This window comes from Carassius gibelio, chromosome B18, assembly GCF_023724105.1.
Source record: "Carassius gibelio isolate Cgi1373 ecotype wild population from Czech Republic chromosome B18, carGib1.2-hapl.c, whole genome shotgun sequence".
NCBI classification, from domain to species: domain Eukaryota; kingdom Metazoa; phylum Chordata; class Actinopteri; order Cypriniformes; family Cyprinidae; genus Carassius; species Carassius gibelio.
In genome coordinates, this window is record NC_068413.1 from 27,884,224 (window position 1) to 27,895,386 (window position 11,163).

Here is an 11,163-nt window from a genome sequence, read left to right on the forward strand (position 1 = left end):
TCACATGACTCTGGACTTGATAAAACACAATGGAGCAACACCAGCAGACGTCACGCACCCAAATCATCTCTGACTTCAGAAACTTCACACTGGACTTTGGATTATGTGCCTCTCCAGTGTTCCTCCAGACTCCAGACCTTCATTTCCAAATGAAATGCTAAATTTACTTTCATCTGAAAAGAGGACTGTGGACCCCTGAGCAACAGTCCAGTTCTTTTTCTCCTTACCCCAGGTGAGATGCTTCAGACGTTATTATCTGGTTCAGGAGTGGCTTGGTTCTAGGAATGTGGCAGCTGTAGCTTTTTCCTGAAGACATCGGAGTATGGTGACTCTTGATGTGCTGACTCCAGCTTCAGTCCACTCCTTGACACTCCCAAGTTCTTTAGTCAGCTTTTCATGATAATCTTCCCAAGGCTGTGGTCATGCCTGCTTGCTTGTGCACCTTTTCCTACCACACCTTCTACTTCCAGTCAACTTTCTATCAATATATTTTGATACAGCACTCTGTGAACAGCCAGCCTTTTCAGCAATGACCTTCTGAGGCTGACCCTCCTTGTGGAGGGTGTTGATGAACTCAGTTGTCTGAAGTCAGTAGTCTTTCCCATAATTGTGGTTGCATGTTCTAAACTAGCCCAGGAGGTACCCTGTATTTATACTCAAAATAGAATATAAAAACTTTTGAGATACTGAATTATTTTATTTTCTTAAGATGTAAGTCGTAGCCATGATAATTAAAACACTTTATATAATAAATAATAATAATAATTATAATAATAATAAATACATACATACATACATACACACATAAAAAAGCAGCCAAGACAAATGATTTTCTGTATTTTTTTATAGATTAAAATTGAAGCAGCTGGTAAATGCTGTCACTTTAATATTCAAATCCAGTAGATCCACTACAGATTTATTTCTCAACAGTTTATGTTCATATGGCTGTTTTCGTTTATATTTGCCAAGCTATTATGTATTTTGAAATAATCTTCTCCGTGATGTGTTCGTTCCCAGACAGAAAGCAGTTTTGGCCCAGATCTTGCCCACATTTGGCCCGCATGGATTTCACGCGGGCCAAATGTGGGCCGGTTCTGGGCCAAAACTGCTTGTTGTCTGGGTTCGTTTCAAATAGTCTTTCACACTTAAACGGTTCACAAATACATTCATTTAGCTCTTGTTGTGTTATAATGGATGTATTGTGTGCATTTGGGGTAATATTTTATTTTAAAAAGCTCTTAAACAAGAATAAATTTGTTTGTTTTGAGCTCTGAGACACTGTACGCACTGATCAGAGGCAGTGATTTCACATAGACAGCCGCAAATATTTCATTTTCACACAAACAGTTCAAAAACATCTGAATTTAGCTATTGGTGTGTTCTAATTGGTGTATTGTGTGATATCGCTGTAATATTTTATTTTTAAAAGCTTTAAAACAAGAATAAATTAGTTTTTTTCTGAGCTCTTGACTCCAGACGCTCGTGATCACAGCGGTGATTCATCTCTCGTCTTTCTCACGTATCTCTGGCCAGAAATCAATTATCCATGAGCCCTGAACCAGTAATAATCAGATATGTTGGTTTAGCTTGTCAGTGTGAATTAAATCTAAGTATTTATTTGTATTTTTAACCGATTTAAAAGTGAAAGTAAAAGAGAGTCTTCAGTCCGGGAATTGCACCTGTAGGGGCGCAATTTCTCTCAGACAATGTAAGTCTCAGCACATATACTCAAACAGAGGGACAGAGTGAGATGAGATGTCTGACAGTTTTTTAATTTTCTGTTATCCATACAGTGTTGTAAAGTCGCGAAACTATCCATATTTACTCAGAATGCACTGTTAACAATTCATTGCACTTACATCAAATCGCGATATGGACTAGTATCTGTAAATATTAAGCCGGAAAAGTCTATTTAAATATGAATCCTGCATGTTCTGTGTGTCTGTGTTAATGAATGGTGCAGGAGCGCGGCTTCATTCATCACACACACGGAACCGCGCGCGACACTCGCAGTGATTTCAGCTTCTGTCGTCTCTCTAAATAAGAACGTGAACACATGAGGAACATCTCCAGAACTGTTCTGAGAGTCACTTCATGAGCATTTGAGTAACACTAGCGTCATCACATACAGTGAACTGTATGTTACAGAACTGTAAAGGTATTCACGTCAACCTGTCAAAATAAATGTCCGGTTTAGTTTAAAGACAAGTGTTTGCCATAAATGTTCAGCAGAATGTACATAACCTACTACTACTACTACTAAAAGAATCAAACATCATTTTTTTAAGGTTAAAATCGCACAACATTTTTTCCATGTTTTATTTTTAGTAGTAAATCCCCTTTGTTTACCAAAAAATAAAGTTTGCTTAATTTTCAACAATTAAAAAGATAAATAAAATTAACGTTTTATGCCTTCATTTGATAACCATGAGGTGGACTCATTTAAAATAATGTAATCATCAGGTTTTAGCACATCTAGATTATGATCAGTGATCATATTATTTACAAAAAGTGTTTTCATAGAAAGGGATCTGGTATTCAATAAGCCAAGCTTTATCATTTGTTTATCCGTATTGCATCTGTTTTTTATTTGTTGAACCTCAATTAAATTGTTACTCTTAACTTGGTTTGGACGTTTTTTGTATTTTCTAGTTCGGGCAACAGACACAGTCTCTATAGTGTGATATCTAGGTGAAAGAGTTTCTATGTGCTGAGAATTAACTGACCTCTGTGACGTGAGATTTACTAATAATTTACTACTAATCATGGAACCAGCTTTACTGATGAGATGCGCATGTGATTAATTGCACAGCCCTGGAGGGTATGTTCACTGTGTGTGTGTGTCTATCTGACTAGTGTGAGGCCTGTTCATATAACATGATTGGAAACATAGACATAGACATGATTGGTAACAGAGACACAGGCAGATGCAAATGAAGCTCAGACGAGACTGCAACATCAATCATCTGTCTGGTACACATCAAGAGTAGGAAGAATAACAGCTTCCAGTATGCATCCCATTACATCTGCTAGTGTTGAGAAACCAGCCACATCAACTGTGTCAATAGTGTGCTATCCCCAAAAAAAAAAACAGCAACCTCAGCTGCCATCAGATGGGGAATAGACAATGAAGGAAAAGCAAAGCAGGTCTATGTCACACTGGCAGCACCTCAACACACAAACCTAAAAGTGGAGAAATGTGGATTTATCATAAATCCATTATTTCTTGAAGTTGGGGCATCGCCTGATGGCCTCATTCACTGCACATGTTGTGGGATAGGCTGTCTGGAAATCAAATGCACATTTAAGCACCGCAACAGCTCCATAATGCAGGCTTGTGCAGATGACAACACTTTCTGTTTCCAGGTAAATGATGGGAAGTTACATTTGAAAATCTTTTTTCCATGTCGGTCGTGAGTGTGAGTATGGCAGTGAATTACTCAACAAGCTTTCACCAATGTGACGTAGTTTTTAGCTGTACAAAGCAAAGAAAACCGTCAATTATCAATCCAATTCAGTACATACAGCAGCGTCCGTGTCCCCAAGTCCCAAAATGCACTGCATTGCTGATGTCACATTTTCAGACTCTATAGCAGCTGCTGGAAGCAGATTATCATGCAGATCTCTCCAGGGAGACAATGACAATAATGCTGGGATGCAGAAGAGATACAGGGATAACCAGGTCAGATGCTCTGAATCAGTATACCAATACAGAATAGACATAAATGAAATGACATAAAGCTGGAGAATGTGGATTCTATTTTAGACTGTGATAGACCAGATATAATGTATCATGTAATGCAGTTTGCTAGTTTGCAGTTTGAGTTATTCACCTTCAAAGACCATGTTTAGAAAACACACAAAAAAGCACCTTCTATTGAGGTGGTTCATCATATGAAAAACAACATAAATAATCATATTTGTCACAAACAGCAGCTTTTTATATAACTTCAAAGGGTTTTCTGTAAAATGATGTAAAGATATTGCCTTTATTCCATTGTATGTGGGTATGGAGAGACTTCAAATTTGGGTAGGCGAAAACTGTATACTAAAAGGGTATTATTCTTCCCTTCAATTGGAATAGAATAACTTTTGCATAGATTATGATAGAAACACATTTTTCTCTATTAGCTGACATGTGCTGGAAACAAATCAGGGCAACTCAGGGCCTGAGCTATACAATTTCAAACCAGTTTATATAGAATATATATATATATATATATATATATATATATATATATATATATATATATATATATAATTTTTTTTTTTTTTTTTTTTTACCAATTTCAACTGTGTTTTATGTAATTTCATAGGGTTTCCTCTAAAATGATACCATAAAATGATACCAAAAGTTCTTTTTTTTTTTTTTTTTTTTTTTTTACCTCAAATGCTTAATCCCCTTAACCTTAATTTTCCAAACCATCTCTTGATTCAGCAAAAGCAGTCTTCATTTTTAGCCACCACCATGTCTTATACTGTAATTATCCTATGCCATGCCTTAGGACCTGCATGAGTAAAAACTATGATAGATAGATTAGTTCAATATCATCTCAGCCTCACTGATTCAGAAAGTCATCATAATGCTGAATATTAAACTTTTTATAAAATTCTTGCCAATAAAGCAAACAACGTGCTGCTGATATAAATTAAGAAACTGTCTAAAAAATAATGGCCGTCATCACATGGTTTCAGATAGTTCTTGAAAGCCCATTGCCATTAACACTTTATATATAAGCTCCTTTTCTTCAGGGTATGATCCCCTGGCATTGGTGCATCAAGTTGTGGACACTTGTCACAATGAAAAACAAGCCATCAAGTAATGTGGTTGCTGTTGATCAGGTCTGGAAAGGCTCACATTTTTGAGGCAGATTTCTGTACTTCCTACATGCATTTCTAAAAGAAGATTATGCAGAACAAGACGGTAGACAGCACACCCTTTTGTTTTCTTTATTAGATAAATGCACAAAGTTTTTTTGTTATCTTGTGTGTATACAAATAAAAGTAAACCCTTTACAGATTCAATTGATGTATTACTCTGTTTGATCAAAACTGAAAGTGTAATTTATTTTCTTTTTAGTGTTATCAGAAGATGCCACAAAACATCTGCATTTGTCGACCACAGAGGGTTAAGTACAATGGCGAATAGCCAATTGAAGCATGGATTTGGCTATTGCATGCCATAACCAACTCGGGTAGATACTGTTTCCAGTCCCTTTTTTTCAGGGGTAATGTCCTTAGCATGGCATGCATTGTTCTATTAAATCTTTTGCACTGAGAGCTACCCTGCATGTGATTATGGAGTTGTGTGAATCTTACTGATTCCATAGACTTTAAACAATTATTTGATAACATTGGCTTCGAAACACTGACCTTGGCCAGAAAAGCAGCCATAGTGGACAAACCAATACTGCACAAGGGCTTTTGTTGTGGTGTGGGGCAGTGTGATTTCTGGTTGGCATTATCACCGTGAAATGAGTGAACATGTCAGTTAAGACAAGGACATGCTCATATCCTCCCACAGATTCCTCTAAAGACAGTATAATACATAGCAAGGACTTACAGTGTTGCAGATATGTTAGCAAACATAATTGGGGCTCGGATTTTAGGAAAAACATCCTTTGCGAGAGTGTATCTCTTGCATTCCTGGATCCAGCTTTGAACATCCTTACTCATTTTTGGGCATTAATAGCTCCGCCTCATGTGCTCAAGCAAGCTTTTTTTTGTCTATTTTTTTTTTTTTTTTTCAAAATGTTAACAATGATCATGCTGACTCTTGTACACTTTGTGAAGCAAGGCTTCTAGAATCATTAATTGACAAATTTAATCTCCGTCCGGGAGATCAAAGATAGTACGTAATATCACTCAGTGTTACTCAACATCCATGTTGCCCAGCTTGACTGGACTCAGATTCTTGTTGGTTACTAAAGCACAGTAGATAGGAGCTAAATGAGGGTTGACCTTCTGTTGCTGTTCTGTCTCACTCCAGCTATATCAGGGGACTTTTTTGTCACTGACAACTAGACTGGTGCTTGTACTCTGCTGTTTTTAACAGAGTACTCTTGCTCAGGCTCTTTGCCAGATGGAATCCTTGATAACACATCTGCATTTGTGTTTTGTTGTCCTGGCTTGTAATAGACCTCAAAATCAAACTCTGCCAACTGAACCATCCACCATTGTTTGACAGTTCCTAAATTTGCTGTCTCCACGTAGTTCAAAGGGTAATGATCTATAATCATGGAGATCTTGGAGTAGATCAAGTATTCTTTACATTTTTCAGTTACAGCCCATTTTAAGACAAGTGGCTCTAGCTTGAAGCACTGTAATTTTGGTTGTTCTTTTCTCATCCATGAAGGCCCATTGTCATTGAATTACCATGGCCCCAAGACCATGCAGGCTCCCATCAGTTGTGAGTATGAAAGACTGACTGAAATCCGGGTATGCGTGAACTGGCGGAGACATTAGACACTCTGTTGTCCTATTAAGAGGTTCAATGACTAACTGACTGAAATCCGGGTATGCGTGAACTGGCGGAGACATTAAACACTCTGTTGTCCTATTAAGAGGTTCAATGACTAACTGAGCAAAACCAGGAACTAATCTCCTGTAATAACTCATAAACCCAAGGACCTGTCTTTAACATTTGCGGGTGCAGACCATGATTCCCAAGCCTGAGTTTTTCCCTCCATCCACCTTTAGGTCTCTCGGTATGCCATGCTGAGTAGCTTAGTGTGTGTGTTCAGGTGTTTTGTAAGCATTACTCTTTTGTGCCACAGTTTCACTGTGTCCCTGAACGTGTCGTTGTCTATTTAAACAAACAAAAGCGGTCTTCTTTATCCATTACCACTGCTCCCTACAAGCAGAGTACGAGGTTTGTGTAGAGCATCAACTCCCAGTGGGGCAACATCCAAGTTACTCAAAAACAAAATTCCCCATTCACACTCGCAACCACTCGCGCCCCATGTTTGTGGCTGAAGGCAAATGATTATAATTGATGGATGGACATCTATGCTTGTGAAAAGACATCAGCAATCCGGCGCAGAGAAAAGAATACAAAAGACAGTAAAAAACTTGCATAAAGTTGCCTTGACGTTGGACGTACAATATTCCCAAATTTAGTGACCATCTCTAAAGTTGCATGATATAATGGTATACACTTTTCTAACATCAATAGCATTTGAGAATCACTTAACAGTCATAAAAACAACTGTAAACTGTTCATCTCGGTGTCACCTATAATGCACACCTTTTAAATGTTTTATATTTATTAAAATAAACTGTAAATCATATGTAAATTTTGCTACTTTTTTTCACACCGAACGGGGTCGAATTCAAATTTAAAGCTTAAAAGCATTTGATGAGAATGACTTAACAGTTGTAAAAGCAACTGTAAAGTGTTCATTTAGGTGTCATCTACACCTTATACATTTTTAATAATTATTAAAAAAAAAAATTCAAATCGTTTGTTAAAGGTAAAAATGTGATGACCGTGCATCACTTTCAGGCACATTCATAATCCCGTGGAACTTTTTTGCACTTTCCATGTTCCCATCGAAAATTTGCAATATTTTTAACAAGAAATATATACAGTATTGTTCAAAATAATAGCAGTACAATGTGACTAACCAGAATAATCAAGGTTTTTCGTATATTTTTTTATTGCTACGTGGCAAACAAGTTACCAGTAGGTTCAGTAGATTCTCAGAAAACAAATGAGACCCAGCATTCATGATATGCACGCTCTTAAGGCTGTGCAATTGGGCAATTAGTTGAATTAGTTGAAAGGGGTGTGTTCAAAAAAATAGCAGTGTGGCATTCAATCACTGAGGTCATCAATTTTGTGAAGAAACAGGTGTGAATCAGGTGGCCCCTATTTAAGGATGAAGCCAACACTTGTTGAACATGCATTTGAAAGCTGAGGAAAATGGGTCGTTTAAGACATTGTTCAGAAGAACAGCGTACTTTGATTAAAAAGTTGATTAGAGAGGGGAAAACCTATAAAGAGGTGCAAAAAATGATAGGCTGTTCAGCTAAAATGATCTTCAATGCCTTAAAATGGAGAGCAAAACCAGAGAGACGTGGAAGAAAACGGAAGACAACCATCAAAATGGATAGAAGAATAAACAGAATGGCAAAGGCTCAGCCAATGTTCACCTCCAGGATGATCAAAGACAGTCTGGAGTTACCTGTAAGTACTGTGACAGTTAGAAGACGTCTGTGTGAAGCTAATCTATTTTCAAGAATCCCCCGCAAAGTCCCTCTGTTAAAAAAAAGGCATGTGCAGAAGAGGTTACAATTTGCCAAAGAACACATCAACTGGCCTAAAGAGAAATGGAGGAACATTTTGTGGACTGATGAGAGTAAAATTGTTCTTTTTGGGTCCAAGGGCCACAGTCAGTTTGTGAGACGACCCCCAAACTCTGAATTCAAGCCACAGTACACAGTGAAGACAGTGAAGCATGGAGGTGCAAGCATCATGATATGGGCATGTTTCTCCTACTATGGTGTTGGGCCTATTTATCGCATACCAGGGATCATGGATCAGTTTGCATATGTTAAAATACTTGAAGAGGTCATGTTGCCCTATGCTGAAGAGGACATGCCCTTGAAATGGTTGTTTCAACAAGACAATGACCCAAAACACACTAGTAAACGGGCAAAGTCTTGGTTCCAAACCAACAAAATTAATGTTATGGAGTGGCCAGCCCAATCTCCAGACCTTAATCCAATTGAGAACTTGTGGGGTGATATCAAAAATGCTGTTTCTGAAGCAAAACCAAGAAATGTGAATGAATTGTGGAATGTTGTTAAAGAATCATGGAGTGGAATGTCAGCTGAGAGGTGCCACAAGTTGGTTGACTCCATGCCACACAGATGTCAAGCAGTTTTAAAAAACCGTGGTCATACAACTAAATATTAGTTTAGTGATTCACAGGATTGCTAAATCCCAGAAAAAAAAAAAAAATGTTTGTACAAAATAGTTTTGAGTTTGTACAGTCAAAGGTATTGCTATTTTTTTGAACACACCCCTTTCAACTAATTGCCCAATTGCACAGCCTTAAGAGCGTGCATATCATGAATGCTGGGTCTTGTTTGTTTTCTGACAATCTACTGAACCTACTGGTAACTTGTTTGCCACGTAGCAATAAAAAATATACTAAAAACCTTGATTATTCTGGTTAGTCACATTGTACTGCTATTATTTTGAACAATACTGTATAAAAAAAACAAATAAATAATTGTTCTTGCAGCCATGGTAACTGGAAAATAATCATGGTTTTGTTTCTTCAATTAATAATTTACAGAAAAGTTTTAAGATCTTTTTTTTATTGGTTATAAAAACAGGCCTAAGCCATCAATATACCTAAAATGCTTTACACAAAAACAATGGGGCAATAATGATTGGTTAATAACACTGTAAAAATACAAAATGTAGGCTTATACAAAATAAACAATTTATGTACATTTTATTATAATTTCTTTTCACGCAAGTTCAATAAACATAAAGTAAATTATTCGACAATCGAAAAGGAGCTTTAGCATTGCTTATGGCTCTGCAATATTTTGATGTATATATTGGGTCTATTAATTGTCCAGTTGCTGTGTTTACAGATCATAATCCTCTGTGTTTTCCTGTCACGTATGTACAACCAGAATCAACGTTGAATGCGTTGGTCTCTGATTGTGCAGGTTTATAATTTGGTAATCAAGCACAAGAAAGGTGTGGAGAATGTGAACGCTGATGCTCTATCTAGAACATAATTATGTTAACCTGTTAACCAGACCCCCATTATGGTATTCACAGCTGAAAGTGCCCTACCAAACTTAAACTTGTAACAGTTCCTTACTTCAGTGTGTTTTACACGTCTTTGGAAAGAAGACTCTTTGGGCTGTACTTTCTATCAACCAGTTGATAATACTCAAAAATATTATAGATATATAAAAAGTTATAGACACTGAAGTGTCTTGAAATTTGTTTTTATAAAAGTACATGAAATAAGTCCTGGAGCAATCTAGAAAAGTAATGGGTTGAAAGTCAAATGTCTCATGAGTTTCAAATCTGAAGAAGATGCCATGAAAAATTAGATTCCTGCAACCATTTTTCTAAGACTATGTCTAGTCCCTCCCCCCCCCCAAATATATATATAAAAAAATATTTACAAACTGTATTGAAGGGTTCTAGAAACTATTTTAGTCATTAAACATACAACTGCACATTTTTTTCTATTATAAAACAATAGACAGAAACTTAAACATCATATAAGTGATTTATTTGAGCACTAGAAAGATACAATAAGAAAATTTGAATGTAAAGAAAATGTATGAGAAATTTGAATAAGAAACTGTATGCCAATTACAGTACATCCTGAGATTGCTAGAAATGCAGCATTTACAATGAATTATGGTCATATTGTCAATTATCACGTGCTGATGGCCAGTTATAGAGATGGTAATCATAAATGTGCCATAAAGTCAATAAATCACACTATTCATATAGATGGCGTTCACATTGATAGCCGTGATTACACAGTATTAGCGAGCTGATTTGCACTCAAACAGATGGGAATCATGAAGATACATGCACATTCAACATATAACACACTCACGCATATATAAAAAAAATGTTGAATAATAAAAAAAATAGAGAAAGGCGATCGCTAAGTACCGCCTCCATCAGATGACAGGTGCATCAGAGCGTGCGTCATGAACACCAGAATTCTAATAAACAAACTGCCTATCTTTCACTTTTTTTTGGTAGATCATCTGATTCTGTTTGTGACACTGTATGCTACAAAACCATGCCATGTTTTAAAGTCAAGTCACCTTTATTTATATAGCGCTTTATACAAAATACATTGCATCAAAGCAACTGAACAACATTCATTAGGAAAACAGTGCGTCAATAATGTAAAATGAAAGTTAAAGGCAGTTCATCATTGAATTCAATGATGTCATCTCTGTTCAGTTTAAATAGTGTCTATGCATTTATTTGCAATCAAGTCAATGATATTGGTATAGATAAAGTGACCCCAACTAAGCAAGCCAGAGGCAACAGCGGCAAGGAACCGAAACTCCATCGGTGACAGAATGGAGAAATAAACCTTGGGAGAAACCAGGCTCAGTTGGGGGGCCAGTTCTCCTCTGACCAGACGAAACCAGCAG